General features: G+C 40.6%; 1 long non-coding RNA gene across 1 annotated transcript; it reads left to right on the top strand.

The window, feature by feature from the left end:
* The first annotated feature begins 92 nt into the window (after positions 1–92).
* LOC120874433 lies at positions 93–8014 on the top strand. Its single transcript, XR_005723642.1, has 4 exons — positions 93–197; positions 905–977; positions 5045–5116; positions 7386–8014. It is a non-coding gene; the product is annotated as an uncharacterized LOC120874433 (long non-coding RNA).
* The last annotated feature ends 6024 nt before the right edge of the window (positions 8015–14038 follow it).

Here is a 14038-nt window from a genome sequence, read left to right as displayed (position 1 = left end):
GAGTGAACTTCTTCCAAATCTACATCCCGATTGGTGCATATTTTCTCTTGGCCCTCCTCATGGGCGGGAGGAGCCCTGGGACTTGCGGCTCGGGTTTGGCAAGGTCCGCACGCCGCCAAGCTCGAGCACGTAACCCGGAAGCATCGCGGCGTCGCCTGGAGGTGACCCGAAGGGGAGGGGCGGGCTTCTGAGGCTCGGTTAACTCTCGAGGTTACCTAACAGCGAGAGAGCTGGATTTGGGGAGGGGCATTCTGAACGTTCCGTCTACCTCAGGGAAATCAATCTCTTCCTTCTTTTGGAGCCCTCTCCCCCGATTCCGCCTCTTCCACCGCCCCCTCCTCCCCACCCCACCCGGCTCCGCAGCAGTCTCCCTGGAGTCTGATGAGTGCAGTTTCTGTATAAAGACCCGTATAAAGCGCAGTCCTTTCCCTAGCTTCCTAGGCTCTCGGATTTGACCCATTGTGTGTCTCCAGCGCTTGCCAACGTGACTCTCAAACTGATTCCGCCACTCCGACTTCCTTGCTAGAAGAAGCCCTCGCTTAAGCTTAAATGCTCCCTTCCACTCCCTTCCCATAATCTTAACCCTTAAGTGCTGTTTCGTTTACATACCTGGGAAAAAATGTTCTAGGGCTTTGGGAGTTCTTGAGGGTGAGGCCTAGAAGAGAAAAAGGGTAGAGAGAGGTCTTCACAGCTCAAGGTCCTAGTCATCTCCCTGCAACCTATGTAAAGCAACTTGTCCTTCCCCGTCCTGAGTGTTCTATACCCCACCTCGTGCAAATAGGAAGGTGACAGATTTAATTAACACGATTTGTTAAATTCAGGATTGAGTGAGAGGGAGAAAATGATCTTTAACCTTTTCCTCCAAACTTCAGTTATCCCTTACTCTTAACCACCTTTTTCCTAGGGCCTGTGCACTTTGGATTTGTTGAGGAAAAAGGAATAAACAGAGGAGAAGATGATGAAGTCGTTTTGCAAAGGTTTGAATGACCCTACCCCTAGATCTCCAGTGTCTTAACAAGCCTTTAGTGCACATTCTTTTCTCATGAACAAATATCCCATGTTGCGGTTTGGTCATCTCATCCCTGCATGTCTTTTTCATTGACATTGAATCTCTACTTTGTCTTAGAAGAGTGGACAGAATCATTTTTCTTAACTATTGCTTTGCTCATTCAACAAACTCCTTACACACATCCCGTATTAATTTCTTGTCCTTTCTGTTAGAATTTTAGCTTTGAAACCCTTTAATAACTTGAAGCATCTATCTCCTGTCATATTTCAGCTGGAACCTTGTGTTCTAAGTCCTTGTTTTTTGATGGACCACTTCATTTTCTAGCTTTGTCTAGATCTGATTTGATAATCCCCATGATTCCTTGAAATCCATAACCCAGGTCAAGAAAACTTAACCATGGTGATCTAAACTACAGTAAATGGAAGAAAATCCTATTCTTGCAAAGCAAACTGCATCTTCAAAAAAATGTAGTGAGGAAAATTTCAAACATATGGAAAAAATGAAGCTACATGAACTCAATGCCCAGCTCCAGCAATTAACTTCTGGCCAATCTCTTTACATATGGATGTGAGAGTTGGACCATAAAGAAGGCCGAGCGCTGAAGAATTGATGCTTTGGAACTGTGGTGTTGGAGAAGACTCTTGAGAGTCCATTGGACTGCAAAGAGATCAAACCAGTCAATCCTAAAGGAAATCAGTTCTGAATATTCATTGGAAGAACTGATGCTGAAGCTGAAGCTCCAGTACTTTGGCTACCTGATGCGAAGAGCCGACTCATTAGCAAAGACCCTGATACTGAGAAAGATTGAAGGCAGGAGGAGAAGGGGATGACTGAGGATGAGATGGTTGAATGGCCTCACGACTCAATGGACATGAGTTTGAGCAAGCTCCCAGAAATGGTGAAGGACAGGGAAGTCTGGCATGCTGCAGTCCATAGGGTCGCAAAGAGTCGGACACAACTGAGAGACTGAATAGCAATCTCTACTTCTATATCACTATCCACATAACTCCTGTATTTATTTGAAGCAAATATCAAGCATCAAAAATCTATAAATATATCAATATGATTTCTAAAAACATAAAAGACTTTTAAAAAGCATAACCACAATCTTATCACATTTAAATATTTAATGTATTTTCTTATTTACTTGTCACATAGTTTTTTTTTTTTCCTTTACTGTGCTTGTTTAACCTAGTATCCTATCCAGTTCACACGCTGTGATTGGTTGATAGGTCTTTCAAGCTTCTCTTATTCTACACGTTTCACCTCCATATTTCTCCCTTGCATTTCGTTTGAAGGAGCCCGGTTGTTGGTCCTGTGGTGTTTCCCTTAATCTGAATTTTGCTGATTGTGTCTGAGTGATATAGATTAACATAGCTTCCTTACCTTTTGGTAGTAATGCAGCCCTTTTCCAGATACTTTCCCTGATTTCAACCTAACTGGTTTAATTAACCCATCTGTGTCTTTGTACATTCAAATATTGCTTTCAACTAGTTATATACTCATGCTTAAGTTAATCACTCCTTTGTGATATCTTTGCTTACCTCAGCCCTTTGTTGACATATTCAAACTCCTTCAACTGTAGCCCTCTCTTACTTCTTACTTGCATGTGTGTGGATAATAGTGTAAGGAATAAGTGAGAATGAGATCTTCCAGGAGAGAATATAGATTGAATTAGAAGGCAGCTGCTCTCTTCTTGAAAGTCTCATCTGTTGAACTCTGCCCTATCCTGCTTCTGCTCCTGCCGCTTTCCTGCCTTTCAACTTTGCTGGTCTCTAGAGAGTAGTTCTTCCCCCACCCCCCCCTCCCTTAAAGAGCTTAGTTTTGTTGCTTCCTCTGTTCATTTTATGTGAGATAATTTCAGAAATCTATAATTTCAATCCTTCTTCTCTCCTGAGTTTCTAAAATGTATCTTATCTGCATACTCTGATTTCTACATGGATATCTTTTCATCTTTCCAAATGCAACATATCTGAAATACTACTCATCTTTCCCCTCTGGATTCACCTGTGTGTCCAAGGATGAATGGTATTATCATTTCCCTGTGTTTTCACTCCTGAAGGGATGATCATTTTTCATTCTTTCTCATCCCCATGTATCTCATAAATACTAAGTTCTGTCATTTTGTTCCCTTGTAAAGTCTCATCTCTTCCTTACATTTCCTTTTTCCTACTAATCACTAGTTCAGCCCTAATTATTTTGTTCTTGGATTCTTTAATAGAATTTAATAATACTGACACATTTAGTAATACAGACACATTTAATAATACTGAAGGATATGGCATAGAAGCTAAGACTGTAGGCTGTGGGGTCATGTTATCTGGGCTCAAATTCTGACTCCTCCACTCCCTGGATTTGTGACCTGGGCAGGTTATGTAGGTTCTGTTTTCTCATTTTAAAAATGGAGATGATAATTCAATTTCCTTCATATCGTTTTTGTGAGCATTAAATGAGAAAAGCTAGCATAGTGTCTATGAAATAATAGCTCAGTTCAGTTCAGTTCGGTTGCTCAGTCCTGTCCGACTCTTTGCGACCCCGTGGATCGAAGCGCGCCAGGCCTCCCTGTCCATCACCAACTCCTGGAGTTCACTCAGACTCACGTCCATCGAGTCAGTGATGCCATCCAGCCATCTCATCCTCTGTCGTCCCCTACTCCTCCTGCCCCCAATCCCTCTAGCATCAGAGTCTTTTCCAATGAGTCAACTCTTCGCATGAGGTGGCCAAAGTACTGGAGTTTCAGCTTTAGCATCATTCCCTCCAAAGAAATCCCAGGGCTGATCTCCTTCAGAATGGACTGGTTGGATCTCCTTGCAGTCCAAGGGACTCTCAAGAGTCTTCTCCAACACCACAGTTCAAAAGCATCAATTCTTCAGCATTCATCTTTCTTTGTAGTCCAACTATCATATCCATACACGATCACTGGAAAAACCATAGCCCTCACTAGACGGACCTTTTGTTGGCAAAGTAATGTCTCTGCTTTTGAATATGCTGTCTAGGTTGGTCATAACTTTCCTTCCAAGGAGTAAGCGTCTTTTAATTTCATGGCTGCAGTCACCATCTGCAGTGATTTTGGAGCCCCCCCAAAACAAAGTCTGACACTGTTTCCATGGTTTCCCCAGTTATTTCCCATGAACTGATGGGAAGAATAGCTCATGGTATTATAAATATTGTATAGTATTCTTTAGTCTATAAAATTCTTATTAGAAAAATATTCTTATTAGAAAAATAGCTCTTTGCCTTCCCTTTTCTTCTCTTGGCTCAGTCCGTCCTATATGTCATTGCCACATGAGTCTTTCTAAAACGGTAATCGAGTCATTCTGCTTAAGCGCCTGCAGTGGTCTCGGTCAGGGTACATTCAGCCTTCCTGGGACTCTGCACCATCTTGAGCCGTCATGCCTTTTCAGCCTCGTTTCCCAGGTCCCCTCTACTCAAGCTTCCCATTCTAGTTAGTCTTGTTTCTTCACTCTCCTCAAAGCTACTTGGTTTATTTAACTTTGGATTTCCTTACTCTGCACCATCTTGAGCCGTCATGCCTTTGCAGCCTCATTTCCCAGGTCCTAGGATTTCCTTACCTTATCCAAAGTATCCTCTTCTCTCAAATCCTGTCCCTCTTGAATGCTCATCTCCAGTTTATCCCTTCCACTAAGCCAGCCCTGATTACTTTCAGCTTTTGGAATCTGACCCTTTTTGAAATTCATATAGCACTTACCTTTATTTCTTATTTAACATCTAAAATACCTAGACTGAGACTGTTAGTATTCTATTTAGTTTAATCTTATCTTTTCATCCCAAGGTGCTCATTCCATTCCAGTCTTACTTCTTGATACTTCATAATAGGAGCCCTTCACCAGTCTACTCACTGAACATTCACATATCAGCAGTGAAGGATGCTGATGATATATGCATGATACCATCATCCATACATATGTATGACAAGGATGTACATTTACATATGTATGACAAGGATGTACATTTCTCCTAGTGCTTATACAGGGCCTTCTCTGCTCACCTGTCTTTCTCTCCTTTTGTTTTTAGCAGTCACAAAGGCAGTGGTTGCAAAGGAAACAGCAGAGAGTCAGGAATCAGGAGACCAGAGTTCTGTTCGCAGTAAGTTGCTATCATAATTTGGACAAGTTAAGTTTCTCTTTGTTTGTTTTCTCAGTTATTAAATGGAGTTACATGAGATATTATGTTAATTGCTTTCAGTTCTAAAATCCTTTCATTTTAAATCTATTTACAGGGCCAACTCAATTCCCAATCATTCTTATTTACATCCTAAGCCCTGATACTCATACCTTGCTTTTTATTCTTATTACTTTTCCAAGTATGTATTTCTTATTCTCCCAAGAAGATTCAGCTCTTTGGGGTAGTATATGCATACATGTCTCATATTTGGTATTATTTACCACAACTATCAAAGCTATGTGTATAATGAAATTAAGTATGGTCAAATTAAATTATTATGGGGATGGGAAGAATCTTCCACCAGCAAAGGAGACTCTTCAGAATTTAGAGGCTCTGTATCCCTACATTTATCATTCCAACTTATAGTGTCCTATTCTTTTCTAATTGTAGATACACAGTATGAGGTTCTGTGTTTGGTTTTCAGCAATTTCAGACGTTAGCTCCAGGAGGAGCTAAAGGTCTGCATGGACACATGTAGAAGCTTCCAGTCATTTATGTGGTCCTTGAGCTGGAAATTTCAAATCCCTGAAGTCATCCTTTTACCACATTGTCTGACATGGGGAGTATCTAAGTATAAAGATATAGTCATCTGATTCTTGTTTCTTGTAAGTGGCTGATGAGGAGTATTCAGTGGAGATACATTGCTTATCTCTATTTCCAGATCTTGGCATGGTCTGTCATTGCTCTCTATACTACTAGAAATAGTCTAAGTATCTTTAAATCAAATTAGAGAGCCAATTCAGAAAACCCCAGAACTGATTCAGAAAACTCATCTTTAAAACTCTGTTCCTCTAGAACCATTCTCAGGCTTTCCTGGTAGCTCAGCTGGTAAAGAATCTGCCTGCAGTGTGGGAGACCTGGGTTTGATTCCTGGATTGGAAATATCCCCTCGAGAAGGGCATGACAACCCACTCTAGTATTCTTGCCTGGAGAATCTCCACAGACAGAGGAACCTGGCAGACTGCAGTCCATGGGATCACAAAGAGTGGTACACAACTGAGCAACTAAGCAGAACCATTCTCAGTACCAACATCTATATTAAAGATACAGATTCAATAGGATTGATTGACTGATTGAATGGCTGATTGAATTGGTTAACGTGATTATGGACACCCAGAGGTCCCACAGTCAACTGTCTGCAAGCTGGAGGACCAGGAAAGTCTGGTATAATTAAGTCTGAGTCCAAAGGCCTGAGAACCAGGATTCTGGGTGCCTGTCCTGGCTCAAGCAGAGAGCACATTTGCCTTTCTTCCACGTTTTGGTTCTGTTCAGTGGATTAGATGATGCCCGCCCTCATTGGTGAAAGTGATCTTCTTTACCCAGTCTACTGACTCAAATGCTAATCTTTTCTGAAAACATCCTCACAAATGCACCCAGAAATAACATTTTATCAGCCAGCTGGACACCCTTAGCCTAGTCAGATTGACACACAAAACCATCATATCTTCCACACGCATCCCTCCCCCTGCTTTAATGTTACTTCTCAGTCTTATCTCCTGAGCTACATAGTCACATAATTACTGCCTTTTTGCCATTTTTACATGAATGACTCACTTAACTCTCAGATGTAATATGTGTAAGTTGAACCATCTCCCCTTTTCATGCCACACTTCGAGGATTTCTCAGTGAGTTGTGATACTTCTACCCAGTAGCATATACCAAGTACTTGGGAGTCTTTGATATTCATTCCTCTCTCCCTCCTAGTAGGTCAGTACATTTTCACTCAAAATGTATCTCAGATGCTTCCATTTTTCTGTCTTTACTATTAAAACTAATACTAAACACTGTACTCCATGCACCTCCTAATCGGTGTTTTCACTTCTTCTCTAAACTGTTCTCCCCACAGCAATTAAAGGAAGTCACTCTCCCTTGTTTCTCATCTCATTAATCTGCAGCCCTCTTCTTCCTTGATTTCCTTGAATAAAACATACCCTTTTAACTTGACTTTGGATCTTTGCATATCCTTCCCGTCCACTATTCTACACTGACCAAATATTCATTCTTCTTTCTCTCAATGGCACAATCTCCAGAGCTCTTCCCTGACTACCTAATCATTTTGTGTTTTACACCCAGGACCCTCTTCAGATTGTTAATAACACATATTAACCTTCATTCTTTTACCTGATTACTTGCGTGTACATTTCATGAGAATAGGAACCACTGGCTATGATATTTATCGTTGTCTGTTCAGCTCCTGGGACAGCTCCTCGTATCTAGAGGTGAGATCAGTGAATATTTGTTGAAGGAAAGAAAGCCTTGAGACAATGCCTCTGCTTCTTGAAATGGACCCTCAAGAAGAGCAGCCTAATCCTGTGGCAATCACAACGTTGTCCAGCAGGGGGTGTTACCTGGGAGAGAAAGTGTTTCCGTGGGATCAGGACTGCTTTAGGGTCTCTCCACTCCGCTAGTGGAGGAGGCTTTCTGTTCCAATTGTTAGCTTTCTTACTGAGGAATTTAATTCCATTCGGTTGTAATCACACTGTAAACTGCTTACCTTGAAAGTATGTGATTTGAGAGTGGATGTTATGTGTGAGGGGAATAGGCAAAAACATCTTCTTTTTACATTCCTAAAATTGTTTAAAATTATAACAGCCATCTATTATTTTATAATTAGAAAATTAAATGAAGTTAAAATATTAAAAAATAAGAAATATAATTTGGCTTGGAAATAATAATGCTGCATGATTAATTTCTGTAATGGTTTTTACTGGTCCCAAGAGACCTGGCTTCAAGCATAAAATATTTCTTTGAGCAGAGTCAGACTGAATCAGACTGTTTTCTTTGTTTGCTGTTTACTTGCTTTTCTTCCTAATCTTCTAAGAATTTCTTGTGCCATTATAGCTTCATTTTCTTTTGGTTTTGATTTGTCTAATTCTGACTGTGTTCTGAAGGGCACTACTCTTTCAAAATCAGGGCAGTTCTCCTTTTTTTTGAAATTTATTTTATTGAAATATAGTTGATTTATAATGTGTTAATTTCTGTTCTACAGCAAAGTGATTCCATTATATGTATATATATATATATGTTCTTTTTCATTATGGCTTATCACAGGATTTTGAATATAGGTCCCTGTGTTATGCAGTAGGACCTTGTTATTTATCCATTCTATATATAATAGTTTGTATGTGCTAATCCCAAACTCCCAATTCTTTTCTCCTCCAGCCTCCCTCCCTCTTGGCAACTACAAGTCTCTTTTCTATGTCTATGAGTCTGTTTCTGTTTTATAGATATGTTCATTTGTGTCATATTTTAGATTCCGCATATAAGTGATATCACATAGTATTTGTCTTTCTGACTTTCTTCATTTAGTATGATCATCTCTCAGTCCATCCGTGTTGCATTATTTCATTCTTTTTTTTATGGCTGAGGAGTACTCCATGCACTGCATATATATACCACCTCTTTTTTACCCGTTTGTGTGTGTGTGTGTGTGTATATACCACAACTTCTTTGTCCATTCCCCTATCAATGGACATTTAGGTTGCTTCTGTGTCTTGGCTACTTTGAATAGTGCTGCTATGAATGCCGAGGTTCATGTCTCTTTCTGAATGACAGTTTTGTCCAAGTATATGTTGAGGAATGTGATTTCGGGATCATATGGCAGTTCTATTTTTCGTTTTTTGAGGAACTTCCATACTGTTTTCTGTAGTGGCTCAGCACAGTTCTTTATCTTCCCTCCAGGGAGGGAGACTAGAGGACGATTCCATACTTTTTCTGAACTAGTATGATCTTGCAGTATTCTGGGAACAATATTTGTGCAAAAAGACCATCATCCTGCCAAGGTTTTCTCTTCAGTGGTTCATCATGGACAGCCATGGCCAGAAATAGCACGTGTCCTGCCTGACAGCACAGAGGCTGTGGATGGGAACCTCCTGTGCCTGGAGGTGGGGAGGAGGAGGGAAGGGTTAGAGGCACTGATGCGCAGCAGATACAGCAGATCCGCACAGTGGGCGATTCCCTAAGGCTGCATTGTTCAGTGTCCTTTCCAAAGAATTCAGAAAGGGACTGGGTTCCAAAGTAGGCTGGCTCCATCCTAGGGCAGAGGAGATGTAAATTTGAAGCTCTTAATAATGGCTGGAAAGAGCTCCTCTTTTCTCTCTCTGGCCAGAGAAAAGAAAAATGTATATTCATGGAAGGGGCAGAAAAGATGGGGGTATTTGGTGTGTTTATATTAAAATTTGTTCCTGTGTCTTTCCTTGTATGCCATGAGACACCAGAGTATCCTTAGAAGAAATTCCCCTTTTTATTTAAGTTACTTTGATTCCTATTACTGATACTTGCAAACAGTAGAATCCTAATATTTGCATGTTGATTGTAAAACTGCCAACCAGGTGTTACGAATTGGGTTAAACTGGTTACATCTGGAGAAAATAGAGAGCAATAGAGGCTGTAAGAAACTGGACAACCCTTGACCGAAAAGGCAGCAGCTGTGGAACTCGGGCTTACGGTAGCCATGCAGTATTTCAGGTTCAGCACTGACAAATACTTCATTGATTCAAAATACACAAAATCTTTTTTAATGTGGATTTTAAAGTATCCACGGATCTGGATATTTGTGTGACTTCCTCTGGTATTTAGTGTCGCATAATCTAAAAAGCAGTACTGTGCCATGAAGGCCAAACAAAACACATTTGGTAGCAGAATACATGAATAGTATTGATTTGTGTCTCCAATCACTAAACTCAGAAAAAACAGTCCCTGGGACTTGACTTTAATTGTCAAGGAACCCACAGATTTGTCTCATGCTAATTCCCCATGTACAGTCACACTGCATTTTTCTGGTGCCCATACTCTGTACTTGGTGAACTCATGGTCCATTTTTAATTTATGCCTCAGGCAGTACTTCCAGGAAACATAGGCCATTTTCCCTTTGCTGAATGGAAAGGGAAAATGGCCTCTTAGCCTTTGCTGACTGACTGAGACCTTCATTGAGCCCATTGGCTCGTTTCTCCCCCAACCCATTGCCAATGCCCACCCCCGCCCTCCCCACAAGTCTATGTCTTTAGAACATCTTTGTGTCCCACAGCAAACCCCAAGGCAGGCCCACTGGCTTTCAACTCAGTGTCCACTTCATACATGAAGAAGGGTGGTTTAGAAAAGCTCTCCTTGGGGTCCCCTTTTGCTGTCTATGCTTTTCCCCCATGGTCACTGTGAGAAGCCTCTGCTCAGATCAGTAGAGGACAATTATGTAAGGGGAACTCCCTCCCAATGTCCCAGATAGGAAATAGGGCAAGATTTTCCTCTGCCAACCTGTCAGATTCCACTTCTAGAGCCCACCAGGGATAAATGAGATGTTTGCTTTCTTGTTCTTTCTGCCAACCCTCCCAGCTTTTTCCTGGAGCTGGAAAAGTAGAGTACACTGATTTTTTTCCTTCCTCTAAATCATACACGTCTTTTTATGATACAGTAGACCTAGGCATTATAGTCTTTGGGCACATTCACTCTCAACCATGAAGTTTTCTCTGAGTACCTCAGTTTTAATTATTGACTTGAGAAGGAGCTAAAGAGAGTTGGCTAATCCCTTTCCATTTTTTCCCCACAAATAGTTATCTGGCTTTCAAGGCTATTGTCTTCTACATAATCTGAGTTTGAATGTCTATCTTTGAATAATGTCACCTTTGTTTTAGTTGTGAAACAAATCCCATTTCATCCCTGGATAATAAAGTTGGCTACTGCAAACGCCAAAAGTAAAAAGTAAAATAAAGTCTGTTATTTTTTATACTTTTTCCCAGTCTCGGAAGCCATGGGATCTGTGTGCATGACCCTGGTTGCCAGGCTGTATCTATCTACCTTAGTCTCTAATAAGAAGGCTAAGCTTCAACCTAGAATGTCAGCTCTAAACCTTACATATTCTCTTTTAGGCTGACGGAATGTCTTCTCTCTCTTCTTCCTCTGTAATTAACAGTGAGAGAGCTCTTCTTCAGAAATCTAAATTTACATAGTATTTTACTGTGAAAATCATTGCTTTTTCTAATCCTGTGTTATGTTGCTCCCTCCCCTCTGCCTCTCAAACCATTTCTCTAACCCCAATACCTTGGCAGGGAGTTTTTCTCTCTCTCTGATATGTGGTCAGAAATTGAACATGCTAATTTCTGCTACTATCTATAAGGCCAAATACTTGGTCCGGGGTTATTAACAGGTTGTCGTCACTGCTTTGAAGGCCTTATAGTATCTAATTCGGATCTCTGAAGGCTGTCTCTCACTCTTGGCTGCTTCTCTGCCTAAGGGCTGACTGCCTTCCACACTTCAGTGGTTGATTCAAGAGCAATTCAAACCACTTTCTCCAGGCTGTGTGTCTGTTCTTATAAAGCCCCCTTTAAAGGACTTCTCTTGCAAGTTTATTTGGGAGTAAAGGGGATTTGTATGATCATGTTCACTTCTGTACTAGTTACATGTAGTTGATGATCCATGTTAGTTTTAGCTCCATAAGAACCTTTGTTGAATTTGATCTTAGGCACGTTTTAGAATTCTTTGGTTTTCATCCCAGTATACTAATCATAGTCATAAGCATCTAATGGACATTTTCTTGTAGTAAACACTCTTCTAAACCATTTACATATGTCATCACATTTCATTGTCACAAAATACCTATGAGGTTAGTAAATTACTTTTAAAGATTAACTTAATTAATAGTAGATATATACACTAAAATTGGCCTTTTTTTTTAATTAATAAGGAAAGGAAAGCACAGAGAAGTTAAATTGTGATGATTACGTCATTAGTGGGAGGCACGTCTGGAATTTGAAGCCAGATAGTCTGAAGCACAATGCCCAATTGCTGAGACGCCGCTTGTCATGGTTTGGGGTTCTGCAGAAGGACAAAAGAGGGGAAGCCACGCTTCTCCTGCCCACTTGTTTACTCCTAGTAATACCGCAATAAAAGGTTGTAGAAATGTTTGCAATTGTAGACTGTTACGATGCTTGAAAATGTGTGGTTTAACAAGAGAAGCAAAAATTTTAAACTATACACAAAATATACCTATTCTCATGGTTTGAGGGACATAAACCCCAAAACCAAAGAAAACTCATCACAGGTGGACAAAATCCAGCTCCTGGCTATGGTTGTCTCTCTGCCCTCTTAAATCCTCTGTAGTGTAAATCCCCTCCATCCTTTTGAAAAGGTACCTTCACACGCCCTAAGTCCTACCCTCAGGAACAGACCCACTTCCTGCCCCCTAGTATATATTCTGATGTACAATAAGTCAGATTCTTTCACCCAAAGTGCATTGTTCAGACAGGCATTGGGGTTGTATTTAAGGAAAAGATCCTTGGTAGCCTAGAGGAGAACAGGTGGAATGCTCTGTGATCCAAATGTCATCATCACTGGCATGCCCATTCAAAAGGGTTTTGAATCTTGAGATCCATAAAACAGTCCTGGTTGGTGTTGCTGGGCCAAGTTCCCTCCTGCTTAAGATCACTTATCAGCATAAGGTATATATGTCCTCCTTGATCTTGCTCGCCATTCAGCAGAAAAATAATGGTATTCACGCACCTGCATACACACACACACACACACACAAGCTCACACATGTGAACACAGCCACGCGCATACAGAAGCTTATCATTCTCTGAAAAATTGATTCTCAGAGACAACACAGTCGGTTTAGCTCATAATCAGTAAGAGAAATACTCTCCTAAATGTAATCTGCAAAAATTTATGCCAACCCTAGGAACATTGTTTCACCTTATTAGGCAGAATGATAAAAGGACCTACTTCATTTATTCTCCTAAACCATGGTCAGTGGCCTCAGATATAGAGACATATGGGGTATAGATCCAGTTTTTTTTCATTTATTTTATTGAAGGATAGTTGATTTACAATGTTGTGTTAATTTCTATTGTGTAACCAAGTGATTCAGCTATACATGTATATTCCTTTTCATATTCTTTTCCATCATGGTTTCTTACAGAACATTGAATGCAGTCCCCTGTGCTATATGGTAGGTCCTTGTTGTTTATCCATTCTGCATATACTGGTTTGCATCTGCTAATCCCAAACTCCCAATCCTTCCCTCCCCCATACTCCCTCCATCTTGGCAACCACATGTTGGATCCCGTTTTTATAAGCAATAGACTCTGGTGCCTGATTGCCAACCAACGGTTGCACAAAGACTTGGCTGAAATTCTGAAACTGCTGTTTTTGAACCATACTTTAAGGCTGACTGTTGTTCACTATTCTCTTTGAGGGAAGGAGGCAGCAAGATGTTTCGTTATTCTCACATTACAAATCAAAAAGCAGATATGGGAGCTGTTTTTCTGGGTACATAAAAAATTGTGACTTACAGCACAGTGGTTATCAGACCATCCCACCTTTCTTATGTAACCAAAACCTTCCAAGACAGTTGCTTTACATTTATAGAATTTGGCTGTCTAAAAAGTAAACAGTTTGAATCTTAAATGACCTGTATGACCTAAGATATACCTGTTGTGTGTAATGACAGGAACAATTTGTGGTCCTTCCCCTTGCCTGCCAGGTAAACAAAGGAGAAAAAATGTCGGCATTAACCTCACTCTTGTGGCATCCTAGTTTCAGTGGGAAGAAGCACGTTATTAATTAGAGATAAAGGGTGCTATGAAGAAAGAAAGTTCAGGAAAATATAGGCAAAGAGACAAAGATTGCAATAGAATCACAAAGTGAGGCCTGAGAGAGTGAGCACTTCACAGGGTACAGTTACAGATGCTGTAGTCACAGCACTGAAGAGTTGTGGCTCTTTGTGATCATTCTCTAACTTTGTGGCTGTCTTTCAGTCACTCATTGTGGACAGTGTTGAAGAGTTGGGGTTTTAATTTTTCCCAAGGTAGGGGGAAATGAATGGACTCCAGGTCAGGTCTTTGGGAAGGCAAA

Source organism: Oryx dammah, unplaced genomic scaffold (genome assembly GCF_014754425.2).
Source record: "Oryx dammah isolate SB20612 unplaced genomic scaffold, SCBI_Odam_1.1 HiC_scaffold_15, whole genome shotgun sequence".
NCBI lineage: Eukaryota > Metazoa > Chordata > Mammalia > Artiodactyla > Bovidae > Oryx > Oryx dammah.
Note: the sequence above shows the minus strand (reverse complement) of the source record. Positions and strands in the feature narration are given on the sequence as shown.